Source organism: Peromyscus maniculatus, chromosome 18 (assembly GCF_049852395.1).
Source record: "Peromyscus maniculatus bairdii isolate BWxNUB_F1_BW_parent chromosome 18, HU_Pman_BW_mat_3.1, whole genome shotgun sequence".
In the NCBI taxonomy this organism is placed as follows: Eukaryota; Metazoa; Chordata; class Mammalia; order Rodentia; family Cricetidae; genus Peromyscus; species Peromyscus maniculatus.
The window spans coordinates 32,585,047-32,612,273 of record NC_134869.1 but is presented as its reverse complement, the minus strand read 5'-3'; the positions used below and the strand labels follow the sequence as shown (position 1 = coordinate 32,612,273).

The following is a 27,227-nucleotide window of genomic DNA, read 5'->3' as shown; positions in this document are numbered from 1 at the left end:
AAACAAAACAGAAAGCATGACTAGAAAAAAAGTGACTCAACAGTCTGAAAAACATGTTAATAGAATAAAATGCCTGCTTATATATCTTTAAATATATCCTCCGTAAATTAATCTGTAACAATCATGATTGTATAGCCACCAAACAGTACAATGATACTAACTAGACTCTTAAGAATCCTCCCTTAGGGGGACTGGACCTGCCTGGACTGAGTCTACCAGGTCGATCCCGGTCCTCGGGGGAGACCTTGATCTGGAGGAGGTGGGAATGGGGGGTGGGCTGGGGGGAGGGAGAGGGGGGTGAGAGGGAGAGAACAGGGGAATCTGTGGCTATTATGTTGAACTGAATGGTGTTGTAAAATAAAATAAAAAATAAAAAAAAAGAAATCGTTAAAAAACAAACAAAAAAAAGAATCCTCCCTTAAATACATGTAATAGTACTGCATGCGACCTGTCTTTATGTCACGTAGTAAAACCAACACAACTCACTAAAATGTAACAAAACAAACAAACAAAATCAAGCCACACACTCTGGCACACACCTGCAGTCCCAGCATCAGAAAGACAGAGGTAGGTGGATGCCAACAAGTTTGAGGTCAGCCTGATTTACACAGTAAGTTCCAAGACAGTCAGGGCCTGCCTCCACAAAACAAACGACAGATCTACTTAACAATCAAGATATTATAGTTCAGTACTAATAACTTTACGATAGCAGTGGTTTCCAGAAGGTGGTCTAGTGGGAGACTAGGGAGTGGGAAGGATCCAAGAGCCTTTTAGGAAATTACCAAAATATTTTCAAAATAACATCAAAATATACTTTATGACAAGTATGCTTGGAAGTGCAAAAATCAATAGTGATAAAAATAGATGTGTTTTAGGCACAAATCCAGGCAGTGGTAAATAAACAACTCTAGTAACAGTCACTGTACTGACCACTATGCACTCGGGACACTTTTTTAAAGCTGTTTTTAATTGTAAGTGCCCTTGATAAAGCAGTGAAAAAAATGTAGATTGTACCAAATCTCAACTCTTGAATCCATGTTTGTCTAATACTCTAGGGAATAAAGTAGGAAGTATACATTAAAGCACTTTCCTGGACATGACAGGTATCTTGAGAAGCATTTATACAAATGGCTTATTACAACTAGCTACTTTCCCAATGAGTATTACTTTTCCCTAAAGGACAAGCTACAGTGAATATATGGTGAATTTGATTTCTGGAAATACATTTTCTTGAAAATGAACAAAATCAGTCTATCACTTCAAGAACAGGAATTAACATCAATATTAGACATACAACTAAACATCACTAATGTGAAATTCAAGTTTTTAAAAGAAAATGGTTTTAATTTGAAAATATTCTTTATATAGTACGAGAAAAAATGAAATCCATGTATCATTAGTATATGCATGTGGGTGTGCACACATGCACGTGTGTGGCAGTCAGAGAGTAACTGTGAGGAGTCAGTTCTTTCCTCCCACCTCTACACGGGCTCCAGATAGACCTCAGACCGCAAGTCTTGTAGGACAAGCACCTTACTTGCTGTGATAGCTCATGGGCCAAAACCAAATTATTTCTAAGTTACCATAATTTTATTTGATATTTTAAATCCTCATTTCCAACATGTGACTCTGTAAATATTAATGCAACCTGTAAGAACTCACTGACTCTTCAAAACTTAAGAGTAAATAAGGAAGCCTGGAGAGGGGGCTGGAAAGGTGGCTCAGAGGTTAAGAGGACTCTTGCTGTTCTTTCTCACTGAGCAACCAGGCTCAGTTATCAATACCCACATATGGTGACTGACAACTGCCTGAAACATAATCCCTCATCGGAGAACTGAGAGGTTAAAAAAAAAAATACATAACCAGTTCTCAATCAAAGCATCTGCTGATACTTAGGAAAAGAAAATATTTTCTAGGAAGGTAAACAACAAAAAGATTCTAATGGCAAAAGATGATCTGAAACCGAGAGATAAAACACAAAGCCCTTCTTTTCTGTGATATTTATAGTAAACTTCGTTTTTGTTGACATTTCATTTAACATAATTTCATAGTTGGTTTATGCTCAAAATAACCAGCTAAAGCATATACATCCTGCATTTTACCATGAGATTTTCTCTTCCCACAGTGTTCTGAGCAAAACCATGGGGTTTCAGTGTCCCTAATGCTGGTATCTAATATTTTATCCCTTGAGATTTTATCTGTTGATACAGAAAGTAGAGAACATCATTACCAAAAATAAAACTGCATCAGGGTATCACTAAGCTCTTAGGTTGGATACTCACCTCCTCTAATGGGTTGTAATTTTTAACAGTGCACCCCCCAAATTAAATGTCATTTTGTTGTTGTGCTGTTTAAGTAAAATGTCAGATGACTTAAATAGGATGCAGTTAGCAGAAGTTTAGAGAATTTTTTACTTCATCAATCCAAGCTGAGACATGACTACTATGAATAGTCCACTCAACATTCAAAGTCCAAGTCTGCAACCACCAGCAAATTGTACCTATGATTAGAAGATAGTATACCATTGTCCAGAGCTGTGGAATTGCACTCTCAGCATATCAGACAAGGCCCCTCATGCAGCTGAGAAAACTCAAATTTACATGAATTCTTGAGACACTGGCACACCCTCAAGTTCACCAAGGCTCCAAAGAGGAGGCCAACAGTCAGTGACAGCATACTATCTGCTTTTGGGTAGCCAATGATTCCAACAGTAGCCACCAGTGTTGCACAGCCAAAGACAAAATAATGCAAAGGCACTCACTAGTGGGCCAATGAGCTGTTACATAGGTCTCTCGAGTCCTTAAAGGAGACCACACCAGGCCTGCATTCCAAGTCTTAGAGTGTCTCTTTTGAAGGTCTGAGCTCGTGGCGCAGGGTATACAAACCACATAGTGAAGTATAGCAGTGAGGATGAACCCCTCTCTCTGTGTCTGTGTGTTATAGTATATGCTTGGGTACCCCCACAAAAGAGCTTCACAAAGATCATTTCAATCTAACTAAAAGTAGTTTGGGGATGACTGATGTCAGAAATAACAAACTAGTCTTAGACGGAAGAACTGCATAAATGTCTGATTTCACGAGTGTTTAAATGTATGCACATCTGCAGAGCCCAGAAAAGGGTGCCGGATCCCTCGGGGCTGGAGTCCTAAACTGTTGTGAGATACCTAATAAGGGTGCTGGAAAACTCTAGTTCTTCGCAAGAGCAGCAAACATCCCTCACAAACTCCTGCTCTACCATTTTTCTCTGTGTCACTTATTCCACAACACGTTACATATTTTTGCTTAACTGCTTACCACCTATTTATCTTACTGCTAACACGAAGGTTTGATAAAAAGGTATTTTTTTTGTAACCCAGTACTTTATGGTATTTGGCGCGTGAAAGGACACAGAGTGCAGACTTTCAAAGACTTAAAAGGATTTAGCATATGAAGAAGTGACATGAGCAGAAAACACTAGTCCGGACACTAACACAGTTGTCTCTGGTTTTCTACACACAACACACTGCGTTTCCACGGATGTCCCCGGGTCAATGTATTTCTCACCTCTCTGTGGTCTCAAAAGAGGCAATTATACTAAGTCATTTAATGAGTATTTGCTGTATAAATAAAACCGATTCTGCTTTACTTTCTACAGATCAAGAGAACTGCCGCTAGCAGCATTTCTCTGGAGAAGGAAATTACAAGGGGAGAGGAAATGGCTCCACCGGGGAAGTGCCTGCCACACAAGCGTGAGGACCTGAGTTTGGATCCTCCGAACCTGTGGGAAGCCAGGCTCAGAGGCATGCACCTGAAGCTCAGTGCTAGGCCAACGGAGGCAGGAAGATTCCAGAGGTTTAAACTGATGAGCTCCAGAGAAAACACCTAACATCAACCTCCGGCTTCAACACGAACCCATCCACCCATCCACCATCATTTGTCACATTGGTATCTTAGTATTTCAAGTGGAGGGAAGAAGCTAATATTTACATACCACTAAAATTCCTTATCATGTTCAATTTCATATATATCTGTGACTCCCCTCTCTGTAACAATTTATAAGCCACGGAGGGGTCCAAAGTACTTAGAACATATTCTGTACACAAGAGATCATAAATTAATATGTAGCAGTTGTTATTAATTTAAACCTGTGGTCATTTGTGGTCAGTGGTTAAAGGTAAAAACGTTAGAAGGGATGTGAGGACCACAGCTATGTAATATGAAAACAAAGAAGCGATGCTAAACTTGACTGTGTTAGGAAGTACTTTACAGACTGTTATTTAAAAAGAAATAATACCTCATGTTGACTTATTGGAAATATTTCTAAACATAATAATCATTTTCCTTAAACAAAAAAAAAACATTGAATTCTCTTCACTTTTCAACCTTTGGTAATTCCCATTAGGCTCCAAGACAATATTCTAATTATCACCAATAAAAAATATAAAACTACTCAACCACTGTTTATAATACAAACCCAATTACGGTTTTCAAGACAAATCAAAGAGGAAACGGCTCTTTATAAAAGGATCCACTCTGCTCCTGCAGTAACAGTGGCACACGGTAACAGCAGCGAGAAACAGAAGAAAACAATGTAGGATTCAAAGTGCCATCTGAAAATGTACAGAATTTTAAAGTGAAGGAAAGCCATGATCCTATCAGGATCTCAAAATAATCACCAGAAGCAATGTGGAGAGGGGCGGCTATCTTCATCCTTTAATTCTAGGTACGGGCAGCAAGAGCAAATAACAAGAGCGGAACTCTACTAAGAAAATTTAAGTAACTTAGAGAAAAAAAAAAACAAGGTCACACTTTGTAGTGTTGGCTGGCCTGAAACTTCCTACATAGAACTGGCTGACCTAAACTCAGGACCCCCTGCCTTTGCCTCCTGGGATTAAAGGCTAATGTCGAAACTTGGAGCAGCTGTAAGGTCTAATGACAATTAAGGGTAAGGGCAAGGAAGAGCCACTTGTGGGAATGAAAACTAGAGTGTCAAGGCGCAGACAGAGGCGAAAACATGATTTTATTCATCCTGAATAAGTGAGCTTAGGCAGCTTTCATCTTTGGCAATAATATTTCGGAAATCATCTACACTGAGGTAATTATTTAAAATAATGAGATGGGGGTGAAATGACATAATTATATCTCCAAACAAACAAACAAACAAACAAACAAACAAAATAATGGTACCTGAAATCATTGAAGAATGAAGGGAAGTGATTGTAAAATCATAAATAGGGAAGTATGCTGTGGAATAATCCTTCTGCTCACTGTGAATATATATTACTTTCATTGGTTAATGAAGAGCTGACTGGCTCATGGCTGGGCAGGATTTTTGGGGCAGAGAGAATGCTGGGAAGAAGTGGAGTCTGAGAAGTCAAGAGAAGAACCCATGAGAGCCAGAGCAAGCAGGATGGGCAGTACTTAGATGAGCTAAACGAGCCTCGGGGCAGCACACGGATGAATAGAAATGGGTTACTTTAAGTTATAAGAGCTAGTTAGTAACACGCCTAAGCCATTGGGTGAGCATTTATTTATTATTAATAATAAGCCTGTGCGCTTATTTGGGAATGGGCTGGCGGGACAGAAAAGTCCGCCAATAGAAGTAAATTATGATCAGCATACCCTGCTTAGAATAAAAACATCTATAGCATTTTATTCAATTAACAAAGCAAAAGATGTTTTAAATAAACATAAAAAATAACTGGGTAACAAATCCTTGTGTAGAAAAAAACATGAAATAGAACATGGTAAAGATAAACTCGAGCAGAATCCAGAATAATCTTAGTTGCCTTCTTTTGAAAATTTTTAGGGGAAAAAAGGGATTTTTAAAGTTTCTTCATTTGATAAAGGCTACTTGAATAGAAATAGCAATTAGGAAGTATCTACTCTACAGTAAACTGCCATTTTAAAATATGTATACATTAAACTCAATATAATGCACAAAATAGCACAAATATATAAAGCTAAATCTTAGTTCATAAGGTGTAATGTTTTACTCTTAATGCTAAATTCACTTCCACAAACTTGTATTGTATCTGCATCCCAAATTCACGGTGTGAATTGTTCAAACTGTTCTCCTGAGCATTTATAAACTACACATAAACGGGCAAGGCATTCTCATAAAATGTTGTCTAGAAGAATCAACAGTTAACCCACGCAGCACATGAAGAGACACATGACTTGAGACTTCAAATACTTGACTAAATTTGGTCAGTTACTGAGCCATACAAGGTAAGAAACAGAATGAATCAAATATGTTTCTAAAATCTTAACAGACATGGCTTAAGTTTTTACTGAAAGCACATCCAGAGCAATTCTCAAGAGTAAATGGCTACTGGAGACATCCTCTCATCTTGGATTCCAGGCAGCACATTAACTTGAGCTGCAGACTTCCTCAACAAACTGCTTCAAGTACATAAAAGTTATGTTTTCATTGTCTCACATGTGTGTTTGAAAAACACTGTGAAACCTGCATAAAGGGGCTACCAAAAAAAGGCTCAAAGCAGAGTCCAAGATTTAAAGCCAAAATTTGTATTGACCCTGTTTAGCTTCGATAATCACTAAACTGCATTCCTAAAATAGGTCAAAACCAATGTGTTTAGCAACTAGATAGTTTCATAGAGTAAAAATCACAAAAATACAAATATTACAAAAAACAGTATTTAAAATAAGTTCTAGTACTATTTGATTCCTTTTCAAAGTATTTCTGTTAAAAGCACACTCTAGAGGCAGACTGTCAGGGAGTCATCTCCTTGGGGGACTGCTCAGTTGCTGGGATAGAGCTTCTGGAAAATGAAGGGAACACCAGTATCCAGCAACCCAGAAGTTTATTATGAGAGGCACACGAATGAACAGCAGAAAGCAGTACCCACCCAATGGTCAAGCTACTATTTTTCTATAACTACACACTCAGGTGCTAAACCCTTCCCACTTAATTTTTTTTTTCATTTTTAATAATTTTAATCTAAGAATAAGCATTTTCTTTCTTTACATTATAAAACAATGTTAAATGGTGAAAAACTGTCAAATATTTATTTCTTTTAGTACCACTGTGGTAAAAGTCCCACCTATAAATGACTTCTAAGTGGATGATGAAGTTTTAAATGATGCATTATGAGTTATCTTAGGGATTCCAAACCTTCTTCAAACAGCCCCCATGAGCTTAGTCATGCAAATTAGATAAGACGCAAAAAGCAGAGCAACTGGAAAACAGTAGTTGCATATGAACGTAATTATAGCAATTTAGCGTGAAATTTTAATTACCGGCAATAATTAAAATGCTTATGCTTAATCATTAGTACCAGTTATTGGCATGTAAAAGACAATGTGAAACATAAACTCTGCATGACTCTTATAAGGAACAAAGCTCTACTGATAGAAACAACAATCTGTGGACACACCAGGAAACAGTCCATATACTCATGTGACACACATGTTGAGATGCCAGTCTGTTCTAAGAGGAACTGAAATGTCAGTGTCAAAATAATGGTTTCATTCTATTTTAAAGTGAGCAACACATTTCAAAAGAGGAATTGTAAGTGTGTGTTAGCTAATAAGGACTCCAGGCAGTACTCTTATGCTAAGTAACAAGCACCATGGTACTGCACTAAGGATTGCCAAATAAATAAGCATGAGAATCCACAGAGGCCATCTACTATACCTACTTATGAAAGCAAGGAGGACTTCCACACTGCAGAAAGTTGAAGCTTTCTACTGTCCCACCATTTAGGCAGATGTATGGTACACAAAGTCTGCCCTTTCAAAGGCATACATCCAAATGGTAAAATGACCAGAACAGTCCAAAAGAGATTCAACATCATTATTAATCCAGAAGGAACCCCTTGTTTCAGAGAAGGAAAAGCCTAGCTTACATCTGTGCTAATACATATATAGTGTCTTTTCTTTGACAATATATATATATATATATGTATGTATGTATATGTATTAGTTGAATGAACTAGAGATGGGCAAATACAGACTATTAAAAAATAATAAACATGACAAAAATATTTCACGAAAAATTAAATTTCTACGGAGAAAGTTTGATTTAAGCACTGCTGAAACATTCACTCAAAACTAAGTACAAGAACACTTCAAACTGAAAACAAGCATCCAAAGATTAAAACACTCAAATCCACTTACAGTTTTCTTCCCTTTATTGATAAAGATCTAGAAAGTAGAATTAAACCTAAAATTGTAGAGGCTACACTTTCATTTAGAGATTTAGAAAGAACATTTCTTCTGAAGTTTAAAATTCCTAGAACTATGAAATGACTCCAATTTCAACATCATTCTCCTACTAATAATTTTTACTAATTGCCCACTCTGTACAATCTATCAAGCCAGGCATTTTGTAGAGCTCAAGACCAGCACTAGAGGGCACATTCTCCTTGATTTCCTTCGCATGGTGGCTGGTCCATAAGTACAGAATAAATATGAGACGTGAATCAAAACACTAATCTCCTTAATAAGTAGGCACTAAAGACATGGTGCATAAATATGTACATAAAATTATGTTTAGTACTATATGAGGCATGCTATCTTATTACAGTTTCATATATTTACAGTTTTTACTCTCAACTATGGTTCCTGAAAAACAAAAACTGCCTATACATTACACAGTACATAAAATGTTATTTCAATGATATGCTTGACAAGGGACTAAAAATCACTTACCTCAGCCTTCAAGATATACATTTTTAATTAAGAAAAAAGAAAATAAAAAAACTACTGTGTAATTTATGAAAAATAAGAGAAAAGTCAACATGAGACTAGAGACAAGTTATAAAGCAAACTTCTGGAACAAAGTAAATCTTACACCAGGTCTTAGTACTATTGGAGCTCTGGAGAAAGGAAGCAACTGCAAGCAGCTATTTCTTCATAAGTCTGAGTTTAGCACTCATGATTACAATCTCAGATACAGAGGTTAGTAAATCAACTTACCAATGAGAAAACGGCGTTAGTTTTAGGGGAGGAAATAAAACTGTCTACTATTTTATCCAAGCAAATGAAGAGAAAAACGAAACAGGCTACAGAAGAATATGTATACAGTGGGTCTGGTGACACAGGTCCCATCTACTTGGGAGGCTGAGGCAAGAGTACCCTAAGTTCAAGGCCAATGTAGGATACAGAGTGTGTTCTAGATTGGCTGGGTAAGCTATGAAAGCCTGTCTCAGAAATAGGGCTGGGAATATAGTCTAGCATTCATTAAGCCCTGAGTTCAATTCTTAGCACAGCTCAAAATTATACATAAAGATGCAATTCTTGCCACTGATCTTACAAGTGAAACTAAGTCTGAATACATACCAAATAATTAATGAACAGACATCTTTAAGTCATTGCGTTGTTTTGTGTCTTCTAGTGAGGACATTAAAGTTCTTACAGCTTTCTAAAACAAACAGATCATAACATCTAATAGCTTCTATTAAATTAATTAATTTAATATTAATTATTAAACTCTTCAATGTTTAACAAGTCAGGTAGCCATAGAGAACACGGTTTTTCCACCAATTCAACAGTTATCGAGTGCCCAGTGTTGGCTGCTAGGAATACAATGGTGAAGAACACAGACTAGATTTCCACACTCACAGACTTCATTGTCCAACAAGAAGAAACATAATTAAACATAAATAAAAAGAGCTATTGTAAGTTGTAGGAAACTAAAGTACTAACCTAAATTTGGAGGCATAGGTGTGGGGAAAAAAATCTCTCAGAATGGTTCCAGAATTTCCATTTGAAGGAGTTTTTAAACCTAGTCTGTGAAATAGAATCTCACTAGACTTTTAACACGGCTGCCCATGGTAGCTGATACAGAGGAACAGATGACAAGGCACAAACAGCACATTTAAAACATACTCAGAGAAGCTTATGTCACAGAACAAACTGACAATCTCCAAAATGGAAACAACAAATAACAACAGAGGCTGGAGAGATGGCTCAGTGCTTAAGAGCACTGACTGCTCTTTCAGGCAATGCAGGTTCAATTCCCCCACATGACGGGAACCCACATGGCGGCTCCCAGCTGGCTGTCATTCCAGTTCCAGGGAATTCTATGCCCTCTCTGCGCCTCCTTGGCCACCAAGATACACACAAACACACACACACACACACACACACACACACACACACACACACACACACACGGTGCATGGACACACATCTATCCCACAATACCCATGCAGATAAAAACAACAACAAAAAGAATCAGAACCAGAAGCATTACCCTGAAGAGAAGGAAATAAACAGACCAAGTGTAGTGTTCTATGCAAACAAAGACAATGGGAAAAAGCTAAACAAAACCTGTAAGGAGGTTAAGTGCTTCCTAGCGATGAGGGCAAAGTTGAGGGCACACTTCATTGAACCTGCCTCCTAAATAAACACCAACCTTTCTATACCATTTCAGGATGCTAGAAACTGTTCTAAGTGCTTCACGTGCATTAACTACATTATCTTCATAGCAACCCAATATTTAACAACTATTACCATATCATCATTTAATAGCTAATAACTAGCAAGACTGGGTTTATAACTCACAAGTCTGGTTCTACTACTTGTGTCTCTAACCAACATGCTATACAACTGACTCAACAGTAACTGCAGCACAAGGTACAATAATATCCCAAAACAGGTGGTCCTAGCTACTATCAAAATTTCAAATGCATATGCCCTGGCTTGTCAATGCAACTTCACTCTAGAAACTTACTCTGTAGATATGCTCACAAAATTATCCATGAAAAGCTGGTAAGTTTAACTACCTTTTACTAATTAATTCACAGACTGTCACAGATGTTGTCAACTTGATACAGACCTAAACAAACTGGGAAGAGAATCTCAATTGAGAATTACTTCCATCCAAATGGCCTGCAGGGATTGTCTTGGTTGCTAATTGATATGGGAGGACCACACGAGCAGTCCACTATGAGCAGGACCACTCCTAGACACAGAACATAGGAAAAATGTAGCCGAGAAAGCTAGAAACAGCACTCCTCCAAGGACTTTGCTTCAGCTCCTACTTCCAGGTCCCTGCCTTGGTTCTCCTCAAAACAAAGACTGTGCTCTGTAAGGCAAAGAAACCCTTTCCTCCCCAAGTCGCCCTTTCATGATATTTATCATAGCCAATAGAGAATCAAACTAGAAGATAACCTAATCTTCATCAAGGAAGAACTAATTTATGGAATAATACGGAATACATTTATGGATATTTTACCAAGTGAAAAAGCATTAAGTGTAAACATGATTAAAGTTTCTAACTAGTGTTAAAAGCAAAGTCATCAATACATATTTATATACAAACTTTTCACATCATAAATTATGCCTGAAAAAGTACCAATTACAGTAGGATATGGCTAGGCAACTGTCAGCCACATAAGCTGGTAGAACTTTCATAGGAAGGAAAGGCTTTTATGGTAGTATAATGAGGTGCCTCTTCTATTTTCCTCAGCAACTTAAACGTTCCTCACTCAAGTGAGTCACAGTCACACCAACACACAAGGAACCATGGAGAAAAGCCTTTGTGGTGGCACATAAACCTAGATCCTTGGGAGACAGAGGGAAGAAAATCACTGGCTACACAGTGAGTCTGAGGTCAACTTGGGCTACACAGACTGTCTCAAAACTTCAAAGATGAACTGGAAAACTATATATCCCGTGTTTCTGCTGATTTATCTTCCTTGTACTACTTGCTTACCATTTAGTACAATTCTGTACTAAGTCTAACATATCTAAGAGTTCTTGAGTCTGGAAGACCAAGGCATGGGCAGATTCAGTAATTGGTGAGGATCCAGTGTCTGGCATTTTTCTAGCTATACCCTCACATTTTGGGAGGACAGACAAACCCCTGTGGAACTCTTTTGTGGTTACAATTTGTCCTATTACAACGTTTCCTTAGTATATCTTAGAAAATAGCAAGGCCTTAAAACATAGGCCTGTAATTCTCTCACTTGGGAGATGGAGGCAGAGTGAGCACGAATTCAAAGTCATCCTCTGCTACGTAGCAAGTCTGAAACCGGTCTGGACTTCACGTGACCTTGGTACAGTAAGAAAAAAAAAGTTACAAAGCACACCAAAAGGGTTTCTGTAGAAAGGTTCTGAAATGTTTTCTAACTGACTGACAGCAATTACAGATAATCAATATTTAATGGGAATCACCATTGCATTTTGGCACCAATCACAGAATCTAGATCAATGCTAAAAAATGGCTAAGCTTTGCTTATAATAAGCTTGGGCCATCACACATAAGAATACCTAGAAATGAATTTAGAAACCCCACTCTCCAGAAGCTTATCTGTATTGCTATGTAGTGAATGAGCTTAACACTGTAATGTCAACTCCAAATCTCTGAGACACTAATAATCAATAATGTGAATTAAAATCAATGAGGAGAAAAACTGCATACAAATTTTATAAACCACTGACTACACATCCAATGATTAAGTAAAATTACACAATTTGCATATTTGGGAAGAAGAATTCTCCCATTCAAAGGTTTAGTATGTGCACAGGTTTCTCCCACAGAAAGTCAGACATTACAAAATTCTGCTAAGATAACTAAAGTTCTTAGACGAAACAAACCCCATGCTAAAAACACAACAAAAGCACATCCTTAGCACATCCTGTTAAGGTCTGGCTATGGCTTGAGTATCTTCCTCACGATTTCTTGTTGGGGACTGGTCCTCAGAATGGCAGTGTCTTTAACAAGGTGTGATGGCTGCAGTCACTGCCCTCCAAAAACTCCCCTAATTGGAAGTTCAAGAGAGAAAATAGTTGAAAGGGGTGGGGGAATCTGCTACCAAGAACTTCCAATCTTTTCGATCCTAAGACTGAATGTAATTTAGAACTTCTTAGAGGAAGTCAAAGGATGTACATTCTTGGGCTTCACTAGGTAATGGTTAAGAAGACACTGGCATACCGTCCAAATTGCTCAATGTCACCTTCTCTTAGACCTCAGCATTTATTTTAACATCTTCTCCAGCTTGTGTAAACATTGCTGAGATCAAATGACTGTTTTCTATGCCATCATGAACATAGCTGTCCGAACACACTTCACTTTTTGACTCGTAATTATTGACTCGTATCTGCTGTTTCTCTATTCCGTTCCTCCCGCGTCAGTCTCTGCTACACTACGAACCCCGATCTCAAGGGCCCACCTTAGCTGTCCCTGTACCGACGGTATCTAGAACACATTAGACCGCAGTCAGACTGACTAGGAGGAGCCTGGAGAGTGAGGCAGCCTCACCAGCAGGACTCAATGTACAAGCTGGCAATCTTGGCTACTCATAGCTCACCATGATCCCAGAAATTATTCATGTGTGTGTGCCACAGACTGACTTACCATGAGAGATGGGTTGATTAGAAAGCCTTTAATGTTCAATGAGAGAAAATAAACTCCCCTTTTCCTAAATGGCACTGTAAACCGACACTAAGACTTTTCAACAAAATATTAAGCTGTCTTAGAGTTAAAGGTATAATTAAATGATACTAATAATCACTCAGAAAAATCATACCTACTAAGGGAAGATTATAATTCTGCTAGATCCGAGTAAGAAGCAGTCAAGTTGAAAGAAGTTATCCAACAGTATGCTGGCTCTGCTTCTGAATGCCACATCCTTTTCATGTGTCCTCTATTCAGACTGCAGCAATACCACGACAGAAAGACTCCTAAGCAGCAATTTCTATTTTCACTTTCGACAGCACTGTACCATCAACAAATTCTGTATTTCCTAGGTGTGACACATACAGATAGAGCATATCCCCTTTGTTTACTGTAAGACAAAATAACCAGAATTGTGCTGCAATTCTATTTTTTAAAATCAAATTATATAACCAATGCCATGTACCATTTGTTAATGTTAGTTCTAGCATAAAAACACCACCACAAAAGGAATTCCTTCCTAAGTAAGATGACTACTAATGCAGCACATAAGGTTCTTAGTAATTCGGCTACTGTGGTAATAAAGGCAGCCAAGAACACTGGAGACAAAGGAAAAGCCAGCCTGCATTTTTTTTTTTTCTTTTTGGAATGGTGCCTTGCATTTTACTGAAAGTCTGAAAGCTGAGTCTTGACCATATAAGGCTCTGGGATTCCCAAGCAAGAAAAAGCAGAGGGTTAAAGTCAAACTTAAAAACCTTGACATTCAAGAGCACAGGTACTGGATTACCATGAAAGAGTTCACATATTTTATTCTGGGATTTCTGACAATTTCACAAGTGTTACTGAAAACAAACAAGCAAACGAACAAAACAAACTCACAGTGTGTAAGGCTGACCGACGGACGGCACGGGGACCGGTTCAGTCTCCTGTGGTGCAAATCTGCCTCTGTTGTTACCTAGTCCTTTCTCACGTTAGTCAAACACAAAAGAGAAATTTACCTTTGCTCTATTAACTCACTCTGGCATCAAGGATCATCTCTAATGTTAATATATCACTGATGTATGCTTCTGTAAGTAATCAGAAGCTTATGCTTATATAGTTAAATTGATCCTGATCGTGTTTCTTGGAAAACACGTTTTCTGGGAACAAGATTTACTGTCTTCTAGCTTGCTTTCAGCTACTACTGTTTAAAATGACACCACAGCATGTTACTTTCCATTCTAATTTATGGCTCTTAATTTACCAAACATTAAAAAAATTGGAGCCTAAAGTAACAGTACGTAGAAATAGGTGAGGTCATCTGCATAATGTAACAGTCTTTATGCCTATGCACTGTGAGAATGCTTTTTCAGTTCTGTAGTAATACTTTTTTCCCTCACGTATATGTCAGGTCATAAAGTTTCCAACACTGGATGAAAGTTATTAGAGGAATTACAGCCTATAAAATCTAAAGGGGATAACCAACGAATATCAAAACTGACCACTCCTGGAAAAAAAAAAAAAACAACTAAGAATAACAGTAGTCTTGCTTTTGTTTCATGGAGGTGATTTAGAAACCCACATGAAGCAATCCCTACAGTGAATTTCAGAACGCCTATGGGAGAAAAACAAGATCAAAACAGTGAAAGCTCAAGGAAAATGCATAAAGACCCTAAGCTAGCACCCCACCCCTGCTCCCCCCCATCTTATCGCCCTGTCTCTGACAGGATTTTACTCTGTAGCTCATACCAAACTTGAATTCATGATCCTCCTGCCTCAGTCACCTGCAAACTAGAATTACAGTCATGTACACTCTGCCTGGTAACTGTCTTCAATATTTATTAACTTAACTACAATTTTACATACTTATAATTTTAGAATAACTATACTAGCAAATCATGTAATTTATCTCTCATGTTTACTAGGACAAAAAGAGAGGAAAGGATATAAAAGAAGACCTACGTTACATCTAACACATATGAAGTCTTATCTGATGGAACTCTTAATGTTAATATGAAAGTATAAATAAGATATGCAGGCAAGTCTGAAAGCTCTTTTTTTCTTTTTATTGTCATAAGTATTTCTTCCAGAAAAGTCCTTCAAAAGATCAAAAATAGGCTTGTTCTCTTTTTTCTTTTTTACTTTACTGTCCTTCACCACACTGCTCCATTGTTTACGTCTTTTCAATAATTATTGGGCACCAACCATTTCCTCAGGCATAGGATGGCCATACTGTAACTGATATTTCCAAACAGAAAGGAGGATGGTCTTTCTCTAACATGGCAACTACCGTATTTCTTTGTAGGAGCTCAGAAAACCCGGCAACAGCCTAAGCAGTAATGGGGCTTCTAGGAAACACAATTCAGAGCTTTAAAGAAAAGACGGCAAAGGTTAAAAGAACTATTTAAAGGGGAAGAAAAGAGCAGTGTCCGATCCTGAACACGTACTACTGTCCAATGGTCACGAGGTGAAAGAAGAGCAAATGGCTAGACAAGAATTAAGTAGACAGAAGTGGAGGAGAGAGCAGTTGTAACTGACTTCATAAGCCAGACTAGGAGCCCCAAATTTAGTCTGCACAACAGACTTTTTCAAATGGGAGTAAAACACAGGGGTCTTTGGGGGAAAAAAAAAATCTTAAATGTTCTCTTAAAATTGGCCAAAATTATCTTACTATGTTATTTAAATAAATGCCAACATAAACTTAGGCCTCTGTCCACAAACTACAAATGGAAATAAACTCTGACATCACTTCACCTGTAAAGGGTCAGTTAGGGATGTCATTTTGCAGAGAACCATCCCTCCTCACTTTAATCATGACATTTTTATTAAAGCCACCCTGGTCCTTCCTCATTTGTCCATGACAGTCAATTTATTCTATTTGTAAATATTCCCAAACAAAAGCAAATACATGGATCGACCCACCTGACCAATTGTGTTCATAGGTTTTCCTTCCTCAAACCTCAATTAGTAAAACACACACGCTGAACTGGAAATTCAGACAGACAGAGGTCTGAAGAATGCCTCCTAGTTTCCATGTTTTTGTGATTAGGTGGTGGATAAGGCCCTCTTCTGCATGCCACTGGCACCAGGCACACAAATGGTGTACAGACCCATGAGGCAAAATACCCATGCACATAAAATAAAAATAATAAACCCCAAAGACAAATCCTCTTTCTTGTTGTCTTGGGTAAATACACAAACTGGAATTCTGTGGTGTACGATGACTCTTTTAAGGAGCTCCCTGACATCTCCCCAAGTCACTGTACCGGCTCACAACGTCATCACAGAGGCCTACCCACTCTCCGCAGCCACCCATGTCTGACAGTGCTGTCACGTCTGTCGGCCCTTTGGGGACAACTGGCACTGCACTGTACCTTTTATGTCACGTTGTATGCTGTGACTTAGGTATAAATCACATTAGCCATGTCCTCCTACAACATTTACAGGAAGAGTTTTGGAAATCAAGCGAGCTTTAGTTTAACTGAAGTATTTACTAAAACTTCTTTACTCTTTCTCTTCTGAATAGGCTGGCGGGGGGGGGGGGTTGGTCATCAGAAGAACTATCTATGAACTCAGGGTTCTCAGATGATAAAGGTTTAGCAACTACCTACCAATTTTATCTTACTCTTTTCTGATTCTGTTCCCTAAAAACCATTATGAATTTTTACAATGGTGTCATTATTTATCTATCCATCCATTTATCATCCATCCATCCATTGTCGGCCTATCCATCCATCCATCCATCCATCCATCCATCCATCCATCCATCCATCCATCCATCCACATTATAAAAGCATAAGGAAATAGAATAGAGGCTATACATAAGAATGTCCAGGATTTTTGTTTGTTTTGGTTGGTGATGACTCTAAGCACCTACCACACCCACAATTTGAGTAAATACATACAATTTCCTAAGTGTGTTGTCAAAGGATACTGTACTTAAACCCGGAACAATAAAGTGTCTTATAAGCACAGCTTTTAAAAAGCCAAGCATAATACTCACAAATTCAAAAATATTTCCAGGAGGAATCTTTGCATAGTGTGTAATCATTCCCTTTAACTTAAGGACATGGTGTGGTAGTTTGAATGTAATTGGTCCCCATAATCTCACAGGGAGTGGCACTATTAGGAGGTATGGCCTTGTTGGAGGAAGTCTGTCATTGTGGGGGTAGGCTTTGAGGTTTCTTATGCTCAGGATACAGCCCAGTGTCAGACTTCCTGTTACTTGCAAGAGGTAGGATTCTCAGCTGCTCTAACACCATGTCTGCCTGTACACTGCCATGATCCCTGCTATGATGACAATGGACTGAATCTCTGAAACTGTAAGCTGCCACCCCAATGAAATGTTTTCTTTAGAAGAGTTGCCATGGTCAGGGTGTCTCTTCACAGCAATAGAAACCCTGAGACAGATGGCTTCTGGGTGAAAGCACACTAAATTTCAATAGAAGGAGAGTATTTCTAAATGACCTGCAAGGCTGTACTAAAGAGACCCAATCATCAGAGATGTCAGGTGCCCCAGTCCAGGGCCAGCTGTCTATTCAAACTTCTTAGTCTTGCTACAGATCTGGCTGTTTATCTGTATACCAAGTTAAGTGAGGAGAAGCACTTTGTATTTACTTTAAAGATTTAATTTAACTTTATATGCATGGGTAGTTTGCTTGCATGTATGTATATACCACATGCATGCCTAGTACTTGTGGAGGCCAGAAGAGGGTGTTAGATCTCCTGGATCTGAAGCTACAGAAGGTTGTGAACCTCCACGCAGACTCAGGGAATCAAACCCGAGTCCTCTGGAGGAGCAGCGAGTTCTCTCAACTGCTGAGCCATCTCTCTAGCCCTGTAAGCAATTTTAAACGTTCAATTCCATTTTAGGACTTCAATATGAAGTCTTTGAAATGACTCGATATGAAGAGAATCCTTCATATCTTTAAACAATTCCTGCATGCCTAGCGACCAATAGTCTAGGTGCCGTGTTAGGTACTAACATTGTGAAGACAAAAATCAAGGAACTTCTATTTTAGTGAAAGACAATCAGGAAGATAATCACAGAACTGTTAGACACAGTAGATGTATGTTGGTCAGAATCCAATTAAGATAAGCTTCTTGGCAGAAGCAACTACTTAGAATGATTACATAAGACAGAAAAATGGTGGTCATCCCTGAAGGAAAATTTTCATAGCAATCATGATCAAAATGCAGCTTTAAAATGAGCTTTTAAAAGAGGGCTTTAATTTTCAAGTTAAATAAAAGCTAGCTGTGGTGGCTGTGATCCTATCATTCTGGGAAGTGAAGGCAGGGCAACTGTGTAAGTGTGAAGGTAGCCTGGGTACTAGATAGTATCCTATTCCTGAGAAAGTGAACCAAGCAAATAAAATCCAAGCTATATAATTAGTACTGTCTAGCTGACCAATCCTTGTCAATAATTATGCCAAATCCCCATCAATTGTGGAATAAATTGATATCATTAAAATGTTTACATAATCTACTTTAACAGGTTAAATACTAAAAATCGTCCCTATCTCCATATTCAACTAAAATAATATGCAATACAAATCAAGAATATGGTAAACTATTTCTAATGGGTACTAGAGTGGCACAACCCTTTGGGGCAATTTGGTGATGCTCAAGGGATTAAAATTTTCCTTCACTGTGAGAAAAACAAACAAAATCAATTCGGAGAATTTAAAGAAATTATCCTTTTACTGAAAACATCATTCTGTATCAAATATTCATCAAATTTTAGGCATGAAACCACGTGAGCAATAGATCTTTGCTGTTTGAATGAATGAATAAGTTAGAAATAATGAAAACTGGAACATAACTACAGGCATAATTTTTTAGAACACTGAAGCTTCTTATTTAATGATGACATGAAGAAAATCAGCTCTTCACTGAGATAAATTGTACACCATAGCCAGAAGCACACACATACACACAAGAATACAAAGTACATAAAGATACACACAATGGGACAGTGGGCTGCAAGGAAGTATGTATCAACATAGTAACCTATGGGAAGGCTACAGTCTTTCACAGTTGAAGGTATGTAAGACTGATCACACTTTTCAAATGACTGGATTTTAAAGTGGATTTCAGGAACAAGTAGCCAGGCTATAACAGCTCTGGTTTTTCTGTCACAGGCCCCTGGGAACTTTAGTATAAAAGGCAGGTAGGGCTAGAGAATGATTGCCACCTCAATAAAGCCCCTGAGGAAAAGACATCCGGAAGAAATTTAAAACATCTTTTGATAAAATTACCCCACACTGGGTTAGAAAGACGGCTCAGCCATTAAGAGCACTTGTTCTTGTGGGGGAGATGTGTTCAATTCCCAGCACCAACATGGCATCTCACAACTAGCTGTGACTTCAGTTCCAGGTGACCCATGCTGCTTCTGGCCTCCACAGGCACCTGGCACACACATGGTGCACACACATACACACAGGCAAAACACTCACATATATGTATGTATGTAAACTAAAAATACATTTTATAGACATATTATTTTTAAAAAATCTAATTTTGTAGGTTTTAAAAATTACCCCACATGATTCTTAACATCAGGCCATATTCATTTCCTTTAGTTTTAGTAATTCATTTGCTACTTTTTCAACAATAAGATAACTAAAAAATACTACTGAACTTTAGAGCTACCCTCCAAGTAGGGAGAAAAAATACGGTGAAAAGAAAGGTGAGGAAAGAGATACTTGGCCAATGCTAAAGAAGAACATCAAGTTAGGGGCTGGAGACGGCTCAGGGGAAAAAGCACTCACTTCCAGCACTGCCACAGGAGTTGAGCTCAGCCCCCAGCACCCACATCAGGTGGGCTCACAACTGCTCGGAATTCCAGTCCCAGGGCATGCAACATCCTCTTGCGTCCCCCATGGGCTCATGCAGTGCACGTGTACACATAAATAAAAGGAACATTTATTTTTAAAGGAACATTTTTAAAAAGGTTAAACGAAACAAAAAAATTAAATCATGTTATTTCTTTCAGAGATGATAAAAAATAAGACACTGATAAATAGCACATGTCTACAAAGGAGGAGAAACATTCCTCCTATAACTAAGTACTTCTACTAATGGAAGACTTCACCTAATTTTATTACTGTATATAAAATTATATTATTCTTCAAAATACTAGAAGACTAATATAGTTTAGAGTTGAATGGATTAATACAATTTTCATAGTATTTTTAATGGCGTAAACTCCATTATCAACCCAGAGAGAAACCAGACTACTAGTGGCTACAGTCAGTTTCTGAAAAAACAGAATATTTCTTCATAAAAACATGTACAAAGGGCTGGAGAGATGGCTTAGTGGTTAAGAGCATTGGCTGCTCTTCTAGTGGACCGGGTCTGGTGTCCAGCACCCACATGGCAGCTCACAATCATCTGTAATTCCAATTCCTGGGGAACCAACACCTTCTGGCATCCGCAGGCACCAGGTACCCACGTAGTGCAGAGACATACATATATGCAAAACATAAATATAAAAAAAAACCAATTTAAATAGTCTCAGTGTGAAGTTCGGAGTTTTTAGCAATAGTTATAATACTAGCCCATAATTGATTTTCCCAATAAAAATCTTTCTCTAAACAATACTAAGTCCTGCAGTGTCTTCAGAGTAATTAAAAAATTGTCTTTCCTGAAAATTCATTTCTACTTTCAACAAGTAATAGCCAAAGCTACGTATTTAATTATTTCCTATCTTCAGAGAGTGCACTGTTTGTACTACTATAACTTATAACTGTCCCTGATAACTACCTTCCCTAAACTAGGCTTTAGTTATACTTTATTCCAAAATAGGAAAAGAACAGTTAATAATAGAAAAAAAAAACTTATGAATTTTTTGCTGAAACTCAGAACTGCTTTTCTTGCTGTCTAGATTTTGTTTTTATCTCCCTGTCATCCCCAGTCATATAAAATGTAGAAGTTCTAAACTTGGAATCAGATCATCCAAAAATAACAAACAAACGTTTAGTAATGGAAAAACTGACAACATAAGAGCAACCGCTAGCAGAAAGCAGGTAGATGGTCCCGTACATTCAAAATGAAACGGACCAGCTTTCACTAAAGCTCACACCACGTTTTCTGAGCAAAGACCCATCTTAGAAGACGGTGACAGGACCATAAAGTGCTAACATTACGACCTGTGACTTCCTGGTTCTATGCAGCACTTCAATCATTGTGTGTTAACATCGTTCTTCAGGTTAAGGGAACTGAGAAGCAAGGGCCATTATAAAAATTAGCTGTTAGCAAAGGATCCCCTATTGCTGTCCAGTACCTCCTGATACCCTAACCAAGAGGTTCTAGGGCAGCAGAGGAAAAGCTGTGCCTTGACAGTCCTCTGGCTCCATCAGCAGTTTCTTGAACAGCTCTTTGGTTCAGTGTCAGGAGATAACGGACCAACTGTGGCCTATCAACTGTCCTATAATTAAGCCCCAGGGATTCCTGAAGCTACCACAGTGAGAGAATCTGGTTCAAACAGTCAAGAGTCACTACAGAAAAGTGGGTTAAGTCCAGTAGTGTTTAATCACTATGTTCATCTCTCAGCTCCGCAACACAGTAGTCACAACTATACGTCACTTTGTTCACTGGGATAATGAAACAATCCTTACACAATCAATGCAAACTACTGTAACTGTCTAAAACAATGCGTTACACATTTGTAATACACATACATATTATTGTTTATTATTCACTATTCTAAGCAGATCCCTCTAAAGATGCAGCTATTAATTTTCACATTTGTTTAATAATAAAAGAACCTGTTATAGCCGGGCGGTGGTGGCGCACGCCTTTAATCCCAGCACTCGGGAGGCAGAGGCAGGCGGATCTCTGTGAGTTCGAGGCCAGCCTGGTCTACCAAGTGAGCTCCAGGAAAGGCACAAAGCTACACAGAGAAACCCTGTCTCGAAAAACCAAAAAAAAAAAAAAAAAAAGAACCTGTTATAGTCGAAAACTTGACAACCCAAATGCAACCTATCTTCAATGCCACATTCATCAATACAAGAATAATTGTTTAAACTGACAAATATATTTCTCACAGGTGAGGTTAAGAAGAAAAGTTTACAGGATGAGAAAAGGGCCTATATATGAGTTGTCTAAAAAGACTGCTCATGGGTCGCCCAGAGTTCCCTGGTTATCTCGTTTTGTTAAGCAGTGAGTTCTGGGTGTACAGAGACTGTCTCAAAAGTGAAGATGGGGAGCAATAAAGGAAAGGCAACCAGTGTCAACCTCCAGCTCTGCACACACTTGCTTCTCAAGTCTGTCCATTGACGATTTCAACCTAAATATGGCAATTGTGAAATGTAATTTTACATCAATACCATCATCTTTCATCTTCTTATTTAAAACCCACTTCTGTGTGCTTTTAAATGTTCCTGAGCTGTGCTGACGAACATGCCAGCTAGGACGGGGTCAAAAGAAAGAACCAAGGCATCTGGACTGATACAGAACCATTTATCAACAGACTGCCATCCTGACAGTGAGTCACCCAGGTGCTAGCCACCTGGTCCTGGCTGCTATCTGTGACAGACCTTTGTCACGTCAACCACAAAGGCAGTATGAACTTACCCAAGCCCTGTACTAGACATCAAACCATACTTAGCTGGCAATATTTCCCTCATCTGAATTTACATATCTTGTCAAAAAAGGAAGAAGGCAGACCAGTGAGCTGGCTCAGTGGGTCAAGTTACTTCCCCCTAAGCTGGAACTTAGACCCTCAGAACCCACAGAATGGACAAAGAGAGCCAACACCCACAAGCTGTCCTCCCCAAACCTCTGAAGGTGCACTGCGTCATAAACACACAGACAGACAGACAGACAGACCGACCCCCACACCCCCCACACACACGTAATATAAAAAAGGTCAACAAAAGTTGTTTAAAAAAACTCAAATGGACACCTAGTATTCAATACAATTTCTTCAAAAATTACCTGTAATTCAATGGATATTAGAATTTTACAAGTCATTTAAACTAAACACATATAAAGCTGTACGTGTAAATGCCATTCTATTGCCTTCTTCCTAGTCCCGCTCTAATTTATAACTTATTTTTTATTCTTTGGCAATCTCACACACGTATGTAATGTATCTCACCATTTCTACCCCTCATCCTCTGTCACTCTCCCCATCTCTTGCTGAAGCCCTTCTTCCCCCTAGACCTCCATCCCACTTTTATGTCTTTTTTGAGTATGGCCAACCGAGTTTAATCAGTGGTTGCTTGTGTGAGCACAGATGGGTTACAAGCCTGACCAGAGAGTAGACAATCTGTTAGGCACACCACCACTGAAGAAAATGGCAACCCTTCTCCCACCAACCAGTAACTGCTCAGTCTCTCAGTGAGGGGGCCTCATAAAACTCTTCTAATTTGTAAGTTTCAAGGTTATTCTTTCACAGTCCTTGTGTGTGTGTGTGGTGTCTACATGTTCATACGTTGTGCACACATATGTGTAGAGGCCAGAGGCTGACACAGAGTGTCTTCTTCAACAGTTCCGTAGCTCTCCACCTTACTTTCAAGACAAAATCTTTCCCTGGAACTTGAGTTTACAGGGCTGGCTGGGCAGGCTAGTAGATCCAGGGACCCTCTTGTCTGTGCCTCCTCTGTGCCAGGGCTACAGACACATGCTGCTACACCCAGCTTTGTGCATGCAGCCTTTTAAGTAGGCTCTTTGGATCTGAACCCAGGACCTGAACTCAACCAGCATTTTCTTTCACCAGCTTCAAAATATTTTCCAACAATTCATATCACTCTGAGCTTTAATATCCCTAACATTTTTTAGAGATTTGTGGCCATATTTCCAACTAATTCTTAAAACAGATCTTCATCACCAAATGCTTCTTATAATCACAGTTTACAAAGCAAAAAATTTCACTGAATAAAAACTGCCTTATGGACTTTTTTCTTTTGTCTATATCTCTCCTGCTGGAGTTGTCTAAACTGCTAAAGTCCAAATGATATCTTTTAAAATCTAGTACCCTCTGAAAATCATTTGCCTTTTTAGTAGTAAAATTGTTTCTGAACTTTCTGTGTCTATTTGACAATAGCTACAAAATATACCTAATGCTACCTTAAAAAAAAAAATCACTTAAAAGCTCTCCTGAGGTGTCTATCACATGACCAACCCTTCCTCGTGAAAGAGAAGAAAACACAACACAGAAATAAGAGTACAGCCATCAACACCAACCCCGCGACAAACCAGCACACGAATACTCAATTATGTCCAAGTATCAATATTTAGCCCTTAAAATATTACCAGAAGTAGTCATTTGGGCATTTTATTTTCTTGTCCGAATAGGCGAAAAAATTTTTCACTTATAAAACATCCAAAGATGGCATAATTAAAAATGTCTATTTCAGTCACTATTAATAGCTAAAGTAATTTCCACATTTTTGTCCTACACAAATGCTTTATCTTCAGATGATATAACATAGTCATTCAAGTAGCCTTTTTACATTAAGGTGTTTTTAGAAAGGGTAATTTACAAGCCATCAGTTCGTGTCACGCAGCGCATGTGCGACACACACACACACCAAGATTAAATGTCAAAAGTAGGTAGAAAACAGCATATTAGAGTTAGAATTCAACATATAACTTCTTCCTGGATCATTTAAGCTGAAACAAGACTAAACGAGCTTGCTCCAGGTCAAAATAGCCAACAAGATTCTGTACAAGAGCTGCTTTCCACATTAACTATACAACAAAAAATTAAAATGTCAAAAGAAAAACTTCAGAAATCAAAAGCAAGTCTAGTAATATTTTCAACAAAATCATAACGACATATTACACATAAGAAAAGCCTACCCAGCTATTGTATTTCTTTGCTATAGGCAATGTTTTATTTTCCCTGAGAACACCGAGTAAATTTAGAAGTTGAGGGAAGTTGCATGCAGTTGGAGAAATTCCTAACTGAATGATTCTCAGGAAAATCTAGCATGCTCTTAGCAACTGTCCAGTCCCCATCCCCCTCTTACCCCCGAGCTTTCTTTCACAGTGCATCATCTCAGCGGAAGTACCTGAAGTCACTACAACCGCTCCATTACTCTTCCCACACTTTTGAGTATCACTCACATTGCATCCCTCAAAACACCTGCTCTCAACACCTCTCAGCAACCATCAAACATCCTAAAACTGAAAAGTACAGGAACACCTCTCAGCAACCATCAAACATCCTAAAACTGAAATGTACAGGAAAAGTTAAAAAGAGAGAGAGTGTGTGTATTTTAGGCATATGAATTCTTGTGGTTTTTCTAACTTGGTTTTTTGGTCATCTAATTTTCAGCAAACAGAAAGGACCTCAGAGAACAGACTAAGGGACCCCCCTCCCCCAATCCAATATATATCATCTACTCAGATAACGCCCATCTGCACTAGCATGGCCACCACATATCCTTTAGACCACTGCTCCCACTCACCTGTAATGTCTTCTTTCTTGTCTGCCTCCGTCAGTTGTTCTTACAGAGCCCTCTTCAGACAAACAGTAAGCACATGGTATAGAACCCTCACTTACACAGTGAGCCACATCAGAACCCAGGCCACACAAACCTGTGGCTTTCACTCTCTCAGGACAAGCTATCTACTACTTTTAGTACCTACCAATTCCTTATCTTTAACCAATCTATTTTCTGGCCCAACTGCAAGCTTGCTAGTTCCAGTTAGTTCTTGTAGACTACTCAGCTTTGAAAACTATTCCCCTGCCTCTGGCCTTTCTCTTTCTTCTCTCTCTCTCTCTCTCTCTCTCTCTCTCTCTCTCTCTCTCTCTCTCTCTCTCTCTCCCCCTCCTTCCCTCCCTCCCTCCCTCCCTCTCCCCCAACCAAACACTTCTCTCATTCATAACCTGTGGTAACTTCAGTCTGCCAATCAGCAACTCAAAGCAAAAGCCTTCCCCTAGCCCTGACTCTAGTGTGGATGTGCCTCCACATGCTTCCCCAACACTCTGTAGTACAACTCTAGATCACTACCCATAACGGACAATTTCCCTTCCCTCCTCTCTTCCTGTTCCCTCCCCCCACCTCCTTTCTGTCCCGTGTCCCCAGCCCCATCCACTTCTCAGAAAGAGTAAGGCCTCCCTAGAGTCAACAAAGCAGGGCATCTCAAGTTGAGGCAAGACCAAGCTCCTCCCCCTGCATCAAGGCTGAGCATGACATTCCACCATAGGGAATAGGTTCCCAAGAGCCATCTCATGCACCAGGGATAGGTCTTGGTCCCACTAGTGGGGACCCCCACAAACAGACCAAGCTAGAAAACTATTACCACATGCAGAGGGCTTAGGTCGTTCTCATTCAGGTTCCCTAGCTGTTGGCCTGCAGTCTGTGAGCTCCCACGAGCTCTGGTCAGCTGTCTATCAAAACTTCTAAAACATCACAATTATAATCTTTTAAAAAACAATGTACTTCTTTTAAAATTAATTAATTGTTAATTTATTTTTATGTGTATGGATGTTTTGCCTGCATGAATGTTTGCCTGGGGCCTGTAGAGGCCTGGGACTGGACTTATAAACAGCTGTGAGTTGCCATGTAGCCCTTTGGAACTGAACTCTGGTCCTCTGGAAGAGCAGCCAGTGCTCTCAACCACTGAGCCCCCTGGAATTAAGTCTATGTAAAGAAAAGCAGTGAGTCAGGGATGTGGCTGTGGGTAAAAACACTTGCCATGCAAATGTGAGGTCCTGAGTTAAAATCCCCAGAACCAATGTAAAAACCTAATATGTAACATGAGCCTCTGAAACTTTTCACCAGTACTCCTAAGAGGACCTGGCAGGCCGAAACAAAAGAATCCCTGGCAACCCACAGGGATTTAATTAGTCTGGCATGTTCACTGGGAAAACAGGGTGGAAGGCGAGCACCAACATCCAAAGCTGTCCTATGACTTCAACATGTACATTTCCCAAGTTCTCCCC

The 27,227-nt window shown here is 39.0% G+C and overlaps 1 protein-coding gene and 1 long non-coding RNA gene across 15 annotated transcripts in view; both read right to left on the bottom strand.

The window, feature by feature from the left end:
• The window catches only part of Ppp1r12a (protein phosphatase 1 regulatory subunit 12A), a 109,342-nt gene that overhangs the window by 70,565 nt on the left and 11,550 nt on the right, over positions 1-27,227 (bottom strand). The gene's annotated exons all lie outside the window — the stretch shown is intronic.
• LOC143269159 (uncharacterized) lies at positions 3-25,740 on the bottom strand. Its single transcript, XR_013045515.1, has 3 exons — positions 25,482-25,740; positions 22,274-25,434; positions 3-22,095 (listed from the first exon to the last, which is right to left on the bottom strand). It is a non-coding gene; the product is annotated as an uncharacterized LOC143269159 (long non-coding RNA).